Here is a 14,598-nt window from a genome sequence, read left to right as displayed (position 1 = left end):
ATGGTAAACTCCTGTGCAATTTGATGTTTGCTGGATGTATGTGGGAAAAAGCGGATTAGAGTAACACGGAACAGTATATTTCCAGACAAACCCGGAAACCTCACCTAAGCGGGCATATACAGGAATCCGTGAAATTTCACGGACATATACAGCTGAAACACTGCTGGGTGTGAGAGGTGTGAAGAAGACCTTTCATATGTTAATGACTGACACTAAGGGTGCTGGCTGTTCTCAGAGGGAGGAGTGGCAGAGGACTTCAGGATTGAAAATTATCTCTGGTCTACAGCAAACAAGTTTTTTGTACAGAAAAATAAATCAATTCTTAAGGCCCTGAAACAGAAAACCGACGTCAAAGAACTAGCAATGACTAAAGCCAACTCTAGGGTTGGCTTATGTCGCCTGTGGGGCCTTAAAACCACTGTATGAAAAAAAGTATCCTAATCAAATATATTCTTTTATAAAAACAGGACAAAATAAACACCATGAATATACGTTCACAAAAACATCTGAATATTTAATGAAATAAAAAATACAGGGAAACATTTCAGAATATCTAAATTTTTATTGTGAAGTTTTACCAATTGCAGACAACAACATTTGTCGCCATTGGCTTTGCTTAGTTGGGGACATTTTTATTTAATATTCAACAATGTTATTGAACTGCCTGCATTGACACCATTATATGAGATCTGAACTGAGATGGACAATGACATCACGGTTTTGGCAGAGTTAATTCTTTGGGCATGCATGATGTGAAACGAGTGGTCGCAAAACCACCGGGCTTTCCCGTGTTATTGTCAGCAGCTGGTTATCCTTCCATGTTGAAAGGTAAGTCCAGCTGCATCATATTTATTCACAAAATTAAATAGATTCACTTGCAACGCGTCATACCGAGGTTTGTGGTTTGAGTGAATAAGTCCTTCCGCAAACAAACAAAGCTGCAAGAAAAGGGGGCGTTTTGAGGTTTGAAATTCACCACTCACAACCATAAACACAACAAATGTGGTGATGGAGGTGCAACCAATAACGTTAGTGTATTGCTTCAAGCGCGAGAAAAATACTTAAATTACAGCATTCTTTCCCGAAGCAAAGAGAACCGTTTGTTTGGAAACAGTTTTCTTCTATTCACCTTATTTTGTACGACAACAAGGGTGACGCCATTGCGTTCGTTTTGTCATCTTACTCCCGTCTGAGAAAGACTTCAACTTCCGGCTCATGAGAGGGATGAGATTCTGCGCTAGTTGAAACGAACGGTAAAATATGGCAAGTATTAAATGTTCAGTTAGGTGCTGCCATAACAGTTGGATTAAGAGGAGAGAACAATTGGACCAACGGTGTAACGAACATAATGTGAAGCGGTCAGATTGTTGTTGTGGTGCACTTTACGATTTAGCTACACCCACCACAGACGAGGAGCACCGGAGGCAATGGCGGAAGGCACTACATTTGGAAGCATAGGCTTGAAAGTGCCCAACTGAGGCTAAACACGGAAACGATTCTGATGAGAAAACGCAAAAGTGGCGTTGCGTCATCTTTTTTTATTATTCTGCGTTTAGACGAGCGTTTTGTGTGAGAAATCCGCGTGCAAATGGAGACGCAAAAGTGTGTGAAATTCAATGTAGTATGCACTTCAGGCGGCTAGGAGTGCATACTACCACAACACCAAGTCCACGCGCCTGCGTACAACTTTCACCGTCAAGCAAACTTTTTTTACCGTTTACACGGGTAAGATTCAAGATTTCCACTCTGGAGGGTGGTTTCACTTTTTTTGCTTTTTTGAGCCTCAAAAACGCCATCGCCGTGTAATCGAAAGGCACATCCGATAAAATATTTTTACGTTTTCAACCGCGAGCGTTCTCGTGTTAACAGGGCCTAAGGACGGGAATCCGATTGAGGAACACCCCAGAAATGGCTCGGCTACGATGTTCCGATAAAGAAGTCACGCCGGGTGTTGAATATTGTCAGATTCAGGTAAGCTAACTTGCCTAACTGTTATGTGCTTGTTTGCCTAACTTTAGATTCGTGAAGTCCGTTCTATGAATGCTTTTAAGATCAGTAACAAGCCGTAAACAAAATACAATGAATCTTGCATGATTACCATTGCCCACGTATACATGTTATTTATTTAACTTTGTGATATTGACCTAAGAGTCTGAAAGAATGAATGAATGAATATTCACGGTAGTACAAGATAGTATGGTAACTTACATTAGTCTTACAATAGCTCACATTACTGCTATTGCACATTACGAGATGTAAACAACACTGGTCCAGATGCACTTCCTGTTTCAGTTTGTAAAAGGCTTCTTAATTTCAAATGTAAAGAAAATATCTTGAATATGTTTGTTTAACTTTTTGATTCAGTTGTTCTGTTGGTTGTACTTTAACCCAACGTTTATACAGTGTTAAAACTGAAACAGGAACTGCTTCTGGACCAGTGTTGTTTACATCTTGTGAAATGGTCTATACAGAGATTGCTGATGCTAGCAGGCCAGCTAGCTACATCTCTCATTCAGATATTGATATTGACTTATGGCGAGTTAGGAGATTGTGTATTGTTTCGTTTTTAATTAATGTATCTTTCTCACACACTGTTCTGTGTAACTATGGGTGCCATCATCAATGAATTCTCCATGATCTATTTTAAGTAGCTACTAATGTAAAAAATGTTTATGGTTATAATATTTCCATAGATGCATCAATGAGAGTCAGTGATGCAGTGGATAACTATGAGGATGATCACATCCACATGCCCCACAGCTGTGATGCAGAATCACAATGGGAGGATCAATCTGTCTTTGGCCACAACCTGATCTTCTCAGAGAGACTCTCCAGCGTCTTGATGCTCTTTAGCGAAAGTATGAGCAGCACAGACTAACGTTACATGAAGAATCTTACAACGCTTCGAAAAGAATAAAAAAGGCACATGACGTGAACATTGCGGTAAGTCCAATTATTGTTCTATAACGTGGCTGTAAGCCATATTTCGGTTACAATTATTGTTTTGTCTCTTGCGGTTACTGTGATGGTCAGCTTATTCCAACTGAAAATTCAGTTTTGTGGTTCTTGAAGATTGTGAATCAATTTAATTGCTTTTTAATTTCAAACTTTACAGGAATCTGTAAGGCGCCTCCATAATTCAGAGAACAACCCACACAAATACGTTCCACAAACCAGGTAAGACTGTTTCTTATATACTATAGCCTAAATGTTAGTTTAATCTACTACTCTATGGATTTGGAATGCCAAAAGTGAATTTCAGTAATGATACCTGCAACTTTCCCCCCCAGAATAAATTCATCACATAACCTGGCTGTGACCACTTACCTCTTCGAAGAATTAAGGTCAACTTTTACAGACGTTGACCCTGAATGTGTAAAAGGTAATCTTAAAGATGTTGTAATCATTTTATTGTCCTCTGTTTTACTTATTTTTATTGCCATTACATTTATTTATGATATATTTAGCAGGTTGGAAGATGTATTTTGAGACTTTGCGGAGGAAGTATTCTTTGGCTCAGCCTGAAAAGGCCCAGAAAAGAAAAACTATGACGAGCATTGCAAAGAACCTTCAAAGAAAGCGACTGGTAAGTTAAGAAACTGGTTAAGCACTTTTTTTTCTCTTCAGAATGTAACTATTCTCCTCTCTGTGTTTTAGTGGTTAAGTTACTGTCATATTTTTCAGTTGCTGGAGACCAGGTCCGGGGTTGTACAAACCAACACAGAAAAGGAACTTTGGAAGACCGCAACAATAGAACTGATGTCTGATGAAGATGATGCTATTGTTGATGGAAGGCCAGTGTGAATGGTGAGGTCTCCACCAAATTGCTCTCTGCTAGGTACTATAAAACAGACTAGAGGCTGACCCACACTATGCGTCACACCACCAGCGTATCATGGCAGTTTGAAAAATGTTAACTCGTATAAAAATATATATATATATATATATATATATATATATATATATATATATATATATATATATATATAACCGTTCAAAAGTTTGGGGGTCGGTAAGATATTTTTTTTTTTGGTTTGGGGGGGATAGCTCAAATTAACTCAATACTTTTATTCAGCAAGGATGCATTAAATGAATCAAACGTGACAGTAAAGACATTTATAAGGTTACAAAACATCATATTTCAAATAAATGAAATATAACTTTCTATTGATCAAATAATCCTAAAAAGTCTACAACTGTTTTCAACTTTGGTAATAATAATGAATATTTATTGAGCATCAAATCATCACATTAGAATGATTTCTGAAGGATCATGTGACACTGAAGACTGGAGTAATGATGCTAAAAATTCATCTTTGATCACAAGAATAATGTATTCCAATAGAAACGTTTATTTTAAATTGTCATAATATTTAACAATATTACTCTTACTTTTTTTGTATTTTTTATATATAAAAAAAAGCAGCCTTGGCGAGCATATGAGACTTCTTACCGATCCCAAACTTATAAACGGCAGTGTACACCTTGAATATTTTATATACACTTTAATTTCTTATTTATTTTTCTCGTATTATTTCATATATTTGTTCCTTTTTTTGTTGTCCATGTTGCTTATCTCCATTTTGTTTACTTGTTTGCATTTTAATGTATGTTTATAATGCACTCTCTGTAATGTTCTATTTATTTATATTGTTTACTTGGAATATCTACGTATATTTTATATATATATATATATATATATGAAGAGTTCAGATGCAAAAGCCTCTAAATGCCATTTGAAATTTTCTCCTTTAATGATGATTTTTGTCAAACTTGTATATTTAAGTTTAGTAATTTCACTTAAATAACAATTAATAGGTAATTATCATTGCCATTTAAGAGAAATTACTTAAATATACAAGTTTGATAAAAATCATCATTAAAGGAGAAAATTTCAAATGGAACTCTTCATATATTTTATATATATATATGTAACTTTTTATATACACTGTGTACTTTATTCCTTTACATCTGTCCTTTAAAATGATTGGGTAAAAAAAAATTAACGAAAATAAAAAGTTAACAATTTATTTAATGTATGTTTATAATTTTCTTTGGAATGTCCATGATTTTTTTTTTCTTCCTTTGAGATGTTATTACTTCATACTTTTTTTTTCTAGTTTTTGTTCCCAATTCCTCTGTAATGCTTGTTTATAATGCTATTTGGAATGTGTTATATACCTTAATAAAAATTTCAGACTTTCCCATTGTTCTTTGTGTGTTTAAATATAAATATAAATATATATATATATATATATATATATATATATATATATATATATATATATATATATCAAATTTATTTTAATGAATATATTAAAATTGGGGGAGGGAGGTTTGGTATATATTTGAGCAATATCTGCATAGCTGGTATATAACCAATCAAATCAGTATGCTACAAGGCCTAGGGTGGGCTATGTTTAAAAGTAACCAATAAAGTCCGTTTACTGGGTTTTCAATGTGTCCTGCCCTCCAATAGTGGTCTGGGTGTTGGGAGTGGCTTTAAAAGAACAACCAATCCAGTTTGGTTGGAAGGCAAAAAGGTGTGAATGTTTCCTGCAAAAAGGTGTGATTTTTTTTCCTGCTAAAAACTTTAATGGGATTACTTGCCATGGCAACAAATGGCTCTAGCACGGAAGTATACGTCCACAACATACATCCGATTTGGTATCATTCCGGATGTATGCGGATATATACAAACCCATGGAATTTGACATATCCGGCCACTATACTCCTGGATTCTTCCGAATTTCAGCAGTGTATACAGGAGTATACTGGTCCGGATACACCTATTTTCATGCAGTGATGGATGGCTTGTATAAAGAAAGAAGCACAAGAATAGAGGAACATTGATTGACCTTACAATGAAGATTATTAGATTCATTACGGAATGGGGATTTAACGCTTTCGGTTGCCTGGACTTATCTTTGGAGCCCTATACTCACTCCTGGACCCAATTTGTACTGTATAACAACAGTAGTGTAATGTGTCTTCCCTATTTACAATGAATACGATCTTAAAACAAAACGATGCATCGCTAGGGACTCTTTCGAAATGGTTGCGAATTTCAGGTCCATTTTTCATGCACTCGATAAGCTTTTGGGTCACGAGTCTTAACAAGCATTCTAGATGATGTTGATAACACTGGCCTCCAAAATACAGCACACATACAAAGCCGTTGTGCTAACCGGAGCTAAACAACAAATTGATATGGAAGAAATACTGAAAATGGGAATGTGTTATATATACACATTTTAACTACCTTGTACTGTGGCATATTTATTTTAACCAGATTGTCATGCTAAGCTATCTTAATGCTAATGTAGCTTATGGTTAACCTGATAGCTGAAGAGCCACAATGCATTCATAAAGTGTAGCATTTAATATCATGATATAATATTTTAATGAATGGCAATGTCCTTTTTTGTTCTATTATAGCATACTATTATATGCTTTTTATGTGTGTGTTCTCAGAGAGAGCCAATACATGTGTGAGTCAAATTTGGAGAAAATATCTCAATATGTTTTAGAGTTAGCGACTGTTCGTTTTTTTAGATCTGTAGTCAAAAAAGACTTGTCCCTCCCTTCGCCAGTCATCCATTTTTCTATGACCCTCCAAAATGATTGTGAAAAAAGGCATGACCCTCCTTGATAATTTATTGATTACGTAAGGCTAATCCAAATGTCCAAATTAAACATGATTTAATGACTCGTAAATGTGAGTACACATTGATGGCCTAAGACACGAAACGAGCAGTTTGTGTGAGAAAACGAACCATATTTATATTGTTTCTACCTCTTGTAACCATAGCCAAGTGATCGGTCTGCGCAAGCATGGGAAGTGATCTCTCGCGCGTATACATCACTCATTGTTTACACAGAGATTTCGGAATAGTTACCTTTCACTATGAAGATCTAAACATATTTAGATATACAGGAAATCGCAATAGAAGACAATTTCGATAAATCAACAGACAACGTTAAATTTTTTCCGCAACCGCGCAAGAGATCACTTCCGTTGCTTTGCGCAGAGTCCGCAGACCAAAGCGCCCACGCCCTCAGATCACATATTTAGAAATACAGGAAATCACAATGGAAGACAATTTCGATATATCAACAGACAACGTTGATTTTGATCACTTCCGTCGCTTTGCGCAGAGTCCGCAGACCAAAGCGCCCACGCCCTCAGATCACATATTTAGAAATACAGGAAATCGCAATGGAAGACGATTTCAATATATCAACAGACAACTAGGGATGGGACGATAACCGGTTTTGCGATAAACCACGATAAAATATACTGAAGGTTAGTATTATCGTTTAAAATGTAATTATCATTAAAACCGTGTTTGATTATCGCGATTTTAATAACTCACTGTAACCTGTCGGCCAGTCTGACGCAGCCACGCGCTGCACGCAATGTTTACTATTCGAGAAGGAATGGCGGAAGGCAGTGACCGTGCTTGGGAGATTCAGCCTTTTAAGAGGACCAAATCTGGAGTGTGGTCATATTTAGGCTTTTACAAAAGTCCTGAGGGAAACTTGATCGAGGATGGTCACCCTGTCTGCAGAACAAAAAGTCACTGTCCAAAAGAAACACTTAAAATCTGCCGAGCCGTCTTCTTGTGTAACCATCACCCGCTGTTGTATAGCGAACGCAAGGCAAGTTAACTTTGACTTCAATACCGAAACTAGGTTTGGGAAACAATTGGGCATGAAATGTTGTTTTGAGTTTGAACATTTTATGTCACTCACTTGAAATAGAAGTGAAGCTTCCGCAAAGAAAATTTTGCAGCAAGTGTCTTTGAGCCGACGAACGAACATCTTCAAGTAAGATTATTATTAAGAGTGACGTTTTAAGGGATAGCAATGTATAGATACATAACGTATTAAACCGATTTTATTTTTACCACATAATTACGGAGACATATTGAATTGATAATGAGTTTCGCTAATGTTTTAAATCTTACCCGTTTATAAATTCATTTAGTAAAACAATCGTCCAGACAAGATGATCACACCAATATTATCAAACTCTGTAAACAATAAATCAATTCTGATTTCATTTTCAAAACAATCAAAAACTTGAGACGCAAGACGGCCGCCAAGTTGTATTTGAATTAAACGAGCGCGTGTCCGTTGTGATATTGATGTGCGCTGTGTAATAATGCGTTGCTATTGACGACGGGCATTATAAAGAAGCAAATGCCATAGAATAGAATCTTGCTTAAAAAAAACTGCATAAAGCTGCTTGTTTATTTGTTGTTTGTTGATTTTCATTCATACAACTTGTTGAAATGTTTTCAGTGTGAGCATCAGTTCTTTTTGAACACTTTATATTTATATTTTATATTTTTACACTTTATATTTTGAACACTTTATATCTAAATTTAAGAAAACCGTGATAATATTGATAATCGCGATAATTTTGGACACTATAATCGTGATATGAAATTTTCATACCGTCCCATCCCTACAGACAACATTGATTTTTTTCGCAACCACGCAAGAGATCACTTGAGTCGGCAGACCAAAGCGCCCGTGCCCTCAAATCACTTGAACTACACTCTGCTTTTTCCTCCGTGGACCCTTCTATAAATACCGAACGGTCCCTTACAGACATTTATATAGTATGTAATGATGATATCCAAATATGTTATCCAAATATAGATTGAATACACACGTCTGTTTTTTTTTTTTTTATCGATTTGGCATCCATGCCGAGTTATCAAGGCTTTGGTATCTATCAAACTCTAATGTACATGTAATTAGCGAGTGTCTGGTTAGCGAGGTGGTGCATTGCAAATCTTTCAGCTTTTATGTAGTGTAAAAACAGCGTATTCAACCACAATATGAGGAGGCCCCCCGCGCAGAGCCAGGGTGTCCGTCCCAGTGAGCTGGTGGTAGAAATCACATTTGGGTTGGACAGAGACAGCTGAGAATGTGTGTGAGGTGAAGTTGAGATCAAAAGTGTGGAGTGGAAGAAAAAAAAACAGACAGATAAAAAAAAAATACAGACCCAAGGGAGAAAATTAGAGAGAATGGGGAAAGAAGAAAGGTGAATCAGACAGGAAAGCAAGGCAGGGTAAGAAACAGAAGGGTGAAATTACAAAGAATTGAAACCTAGATTTGAAAGAGACGGACAGATACCTTAAAAGAAACAGAGGGGGGAAGAGAAAGAAAGTGCAGACAGAAACTGAACCATCAGTCCAGCTGGTAGGATCCATGTGTATGTTTGCGTCTGACACCCACAGGGGACATCCCGTCTCCATTGTGCATGATGACCGCTGACCACAGACTGCTGACTGTGGATACCAGCCAGAATGCATCTGTAGCCAGGCAGTGACCCAGCCAAAACCAATCCTCCGCTGGGCTTAAAGGAAGTGAGGGAGAACCAGGGGCCGGAGCCAAAACCCTCCCAAACATGCCCACATGAAGAAGAGACAAAGCACACACGTCGCTGGCACATTTTGGGGGAGCGGTTAACCATTGCCAGGTCAAAATATCAGGGTGAGTTTGACAGTGATAGAGCACCAGCATTCCAGCCAGAGGACGGACAACTGGGAGACCACCGTGGCGCGTCTCTGACCAGTCTGTTGGCCACATGCATGGATCAATGAGTTGACCTGAAGCTCTGTCTACCACCTGCCCACAACAACTCATTCTCTGAGAAAATAGTCGCCCCCCCTTTCCTCCATCCCACAATCAAATGCTCTTCTCGCTCTTCATATTTCTCAATTTTACCATCACTCCAGTATCATTTCCACTTCTATCGATCAAAACAGTCTGCCTATAATTGCAACGTCTCTTTAGCGAATCCGTCAGAGAGTGAAATGCGAGAGGAAGAAAAGAGGAAAGAAAGAAAATGCGTAGTGAAATGAACAAGTGAACTCATCTTACTCAAGGCAGTGGTGGCACTTTAGTAAAGGTTATTGTCTTATAAAAGGCTGAGAGCCTAGAAGAATAATTCACTTGGAAATCAATTTTCATCGCACCATTCATACATTAGTGGGCCATGATGGACAGTGAGAGAAAAACTACCTCCTCTCATTTCCTCTTTGTTGGTTTCTTCTCCATCTTTGGCTTTTTTTTTCTATCATGTCCTGCGCGTTGACCCCCATTTTCATATTCCTCGCTTTCATATCAGCTCCGGCGCTTCGTTCCGCCTCATTCAAAAGAAAAAAGAATTAACCTGTCGATGAACTGACCCATTCTAAATACCTCAGAATGACAAAGAACCGTCCACACGCTAATCCTTGTTAACACGAGGTACAAAGTGACACTTCACAATGAGGTTCAGCGTGATTGGGTGTGGAAATCTCCTCCGTCTGTTGTAGAACGTGCGGCCCTCTAATAATTTTTTCTCCCTTCTTCCCATGCAGAAAACTATCATTTACTCTGATTATAATGGGAAATATATTGATGTTCCATCCACTACAACCATTTTGTTCCGTTTTGTACAGCAATATCCCAGTTTGATGCAAAAATATAACATTCACCTTATGTAAGGTCACAGGTATTCAAAATGCAGCTTACCCAAACATATTTATAATGCATTAGGGTTCTTCTGAGTCTGTTTGTAACTCAAGAGTTACACAATCTGAAGGATTTTTGCACTGATGTCAGACTTCTTACAGTTAAATATTTATAATTACTCTTATGAATAAATAAAATGTGTATATACACATCCAATTATGAGCGGGTTTTATATTATACATTAGAGAATTATTTCGAATTTAAATGTGAATGAATAAAACAATGTATCAAATATAATTACAATTTAAAAAACAAATATAAATAACGTAACGTAATATGTGCACATATTAATAAACACTATAATTCAAAAGTTACAGGTTTTTTACTGAAATTGATCAAAAGTGTCTAAAACAATCTATTTTCAATAAAAGCTTTTCTTTTGAGAATTGCATTAATCTAAAAATCTTGAAATATTATGCAGAACGTTTTCCATGAAAATATCATGCAGCACAGCTATTTTCAACTGTGATAATATGAAATGTTTCTTGAGCACAAAATCAGCATTAAAGAATGATTTCTGAAGGGTCATGTTAAAAATACAGCTTCGCCATCACAGAAATGAATTAAAAAACTTTTTTTTTTTTTTTTTTACAAATTGTAATGACCACACAAACTTCTGAATGGTAGTGTAAATATAATAAATATACATTTTTAAATATTTACAATTTAGATTAAACTAAATATATTTTAAACTAGGAGCATGACTCTTGAGTCTAAAGGGATTCTCCGTTGTGACAAAAGTAGAATAGAGTAGTCTCAGAGGGATTGCTGATGAAAACGACCAGGATGCCCCTCATTTTCCTGAGGCCAGCTCGTCTTTGTCTGCCGCCCACTATCGCGCACAGATGATGATGATGATGCTGTGTGTTCAGGACTTGCTGATACTGATAGCAGTAATGAGGCCAGCCAGTGTTTATGGGTTAGTGTAAATGTTTAATGTGTTATGCTGATGAAGCTTCTTTCTCTTAAGCCCTCAGAGGGGCAGTGCAGTGTTAAATGCCCAACCAGCAAACCCACCCGCCTCCCCCTTTCAGCTCGCCTCCATCCTCTGGAAGCCAATTACAGCGCTGTGTGACAGTACATTCAAAAATACCAATTAACTTCATCAGTCCTGCTCCTAAACGCATATCAAAACAGGTTCTTAATGGACAACCTGTTGAATTCAGTCTTCCTCGCCCTCTATTTTCCTTCGTCTTGAGACCAGCGTGTCATTACTACCCCGAAAGGCTCGTTTTATTATTCTCACTGCAAGAACAGAGCAGTATGTGGTGAGTGCACATAATTGTTTAGCCTGGAGTGCACATAATTAATGAGAGAGTGTGATAACAGTATTGCTTTTGTCACATCTCATTCTATTAAAGAATTAAAAATTAAATTAAATGATAGATAAATTAAGAGTGTAGCCCTGTAATTCAGTTCCAAGCTTTTGTTGGAATGCTAATATTTGTCGCACGCTTTCCTTATCAATTAGCCAGGCGTACTCGTTTTTGTTCTACTGCTTGCCATGAGGGACAGTAACATCATCCATTGTACATTAAACAAATAGGATACATTGGTTTAGGGGTTTATTTATTTCACAATGGATTAGGGTGTGTTGTATGATAATGGACGAATGTGTCTAAATAAACAGATGTAGAATGAGCAGATTTCACATCCCTGACAAAATTCGCCAAAATTGATTTTCCAAACAAACAGCTTTTGTTTAATGTCTTGTTTTAGCAGTAATAGTAGCATGTTAGTTTACGTGAACATTTGCATAGGCTTTAAATCACTGAACGTTCTATATTCATTTACATGATGAACAAGGCTACGGCCTGGATTCTTAATTTGAAGCTTGCTTATTACAATTATGTTTACAATGTTTCTCATATACTACAGCACTTGTTTCTCTACATCCCTTTCACTTATTAGCAAGAAAAAAGAACTGTATATATAATAGTTAACCTAAAAGAAATAGTGTTTCATCATTCTCTTATTTTCTTTCCACTGTGGCACACAAAAAGAGAAATTCTGAAGATATTCTTAATTCAGGTACAAAGAATGGGGATTTAAAGGTCTCCTGACATGAAATGTTCACTTTCTAAGGTTTTTTTTAACATTAATATGAGTTCCCATAGCCTGTATTTGATCAGTGTTCGAATGTACAAATGAACACAAAAGTATTTTTTAGTTCCTTCATCCGAGCCTCTGAAGAAACAATGGGTTCAGTTTATTTTCTCTAGAAATACGCCAACACAACTTCCCCAAGTTTTGTATGGTCCAAACATTTCATCGACGACTGTTTCCTCAGCTTGGCCAGTACGGAGCTGGGCGCGATGTACGTCTGAAAATAAATCAATCGAGCTACCAAGCAACAATTTCTGATGTGTAGCCTAAATTGTTCAAGTTCAGAGAGGTAAGTTAATCTTTCTCTCAAAATCATTCAATACTGTTTATGCATACACTGTAAAAAAAATATTGTTGTTTAACTTAAAAAAATTAAGTAACTTGGTTGCCTTAAAATTTTAAGTTGATTGAACTGGAAAAATTGAGTTAATACAATGAAGAGATTGATTTAATCATCAGAAACGCAAAATAATAAGTTATCTGAACTAAGTAAATTATTTAAGTTGATTTGACAAAAGAAAAAATGTTGCAATAACAAATCTTGAAAATGTAAGTCAAGCCAGTGACTAAAATATCAACTTCACATCGTTTCTTTTAGTAGGATGAACAATCTTATTTAAACGTTCCACACAGCGCGAGTTTATCTGGACAACTAGTTATGAGTTTATCTGGACAACGAAGCTCGTACTGTATGTACATCATCGTGTCTGCATTGGTGAAAGCATTAGAGAGAATGCAGAAATTGCATTACAATGATAAGATCTTCATTCTCGAGATCTTCTGATGGGAACAGATCTAAATACTCTAAAAACTTCTCACGATTCGTTAATATCGATAGCTGAACTAGTAAAAACGTATAATAGCTGTAGTAAAAGTATTCGAGAGAGTTTCACATGTAATATGTAGCTATTTCATATGCAAGCATGTCAGCTAATCACATCAGTGGGCGGTTCCACTGAATCCTACAGCAGACACGCCCCTTCAAACAGAGCGCTCAAATCAGAGGCTAAAACCAGGCTAGGAAAAACGCTTTTTATTTATAAATTATGACTATTTTTGATCTCAAAAAACATACAGACATTATAAGGGCAACCCAGGAAACATTATAAAATAATATAACCCCATGTCAGGGGACCTTTAAGCTTTCAAGCTTCAAAAACATCATAAAAGCACCATTAATAAAGAGGTTCATATAAGTTCACTATATTTCAAAGTCTGCCAAAGCCATTCAATAGCTTTGCATGAGAAATGATACCAAATTTAGTCTGTATAATTCACTGAAGTGGCAACCTTTGATTCATGAACAAGCCATTTGAATCATTTTTTTTTTTTCAGTGAATCACCTGAAGCACAAATCAGCTCGGTAAGTCCCTGACTTGGTTGCAGCGGTTACCAGCTCCCTTTTATCAATGAATGAGGACATAGGCTACAATTTATCAATGAGTCTATAAACGAGGATGGTTACTTATTTTATTATTGGGTGAACTGTCTCTTTAAATATGTATTGGGCTAATTCCAAAAGAGCAAATGATTCATGCGTATCACTATTCATATCTGCCATGCTTCCCATTCATTCTCCTTTTTGACACCTACAAGATCGCTAGTATTAACAACTACGATGGGTAAGTCAGCATGACAGCCAGAAATATGTCAACAGCAGAATTAATCAGTGTCAAAACGCTGATTGAGATTATGAAGTGCAAGCGGGGTGGGTGGGGGTAACTAACGGATCCTTAAATCGGCAAATCCACATGCCTCTCCTATTTTTACAGTAGGCTACGCTCCCTCACGGCAGGGACCCTTCTTTTAAACGCTGTGTTTGTGGAGTGATGAGATCTTTTACACATTTACAGCATCACCAAAGAACCGTGGGCAAAATAACAGCATCTCAGTATTAGTCACACTCATTGAAATACTACCTATTCATGGCAGAAACAGAATGTATAATTTGAACAG

The 14,598-nt window shown here is 36.8% G+C and overlaps 1 protein-coding gene and 1 long non-coding RNA gene across 13 annotated transcripts in view; one reads left to right on the top strand and one right to left on the bottom strand.

The window, feature by feature from the left end:
- agrn (agrin) overlaps positions 1 to 14,598 on the bottom strand; it is a 238,248-nt gene that overhangs the window by 147,956 nt on the left and 75,694 nt on the right. The gene's annotated exons all lie outside the window — the stretch shown is intronic.
- LOC120461857 (uncharacterized) lies at positions 1,140 to 4,403 on the top strand. Of its 2 annotated transcripts, XR_016148140.1 has the most exons (7): positions 1,140 to 1,253; positions 1,870 to 1,971; positions 2,694 to 2,943; positions 3,116 to 3,177; positions 3,291 to 3,382; positions 3,468 to 3,586; positions 3,685 to 4,403. It is a non-coding gene; the product is annotated as an uncharacterized LOC120461857 (long non-coding RNA). The 2 variants fall into 2 exon arrangements; XR_016148139.1 differs by lacking the exon at positions 1,140 to 1,253 and having other exon boundaries at positions 1,806 to 1,971.

The sequence above is a fragment of the Pimephales promelas genome, chromosome 20 (genome assembly GCF_988280905.1).
Source record: "Pimephales promelas chromosome 20, fPimPro1.hap1.1, whole genome shotgun sequence".
NCBI lineage: Eukaryota > Metazoa > Chordata > Actinopteri > Cypriniformes > Leuciscidae > Pimephales > Pimephales promelas.
Note: the sequence above shows the minus strand (reverse complement) of the source record. Positions and strands in the feature narration are given on the sequence as shown.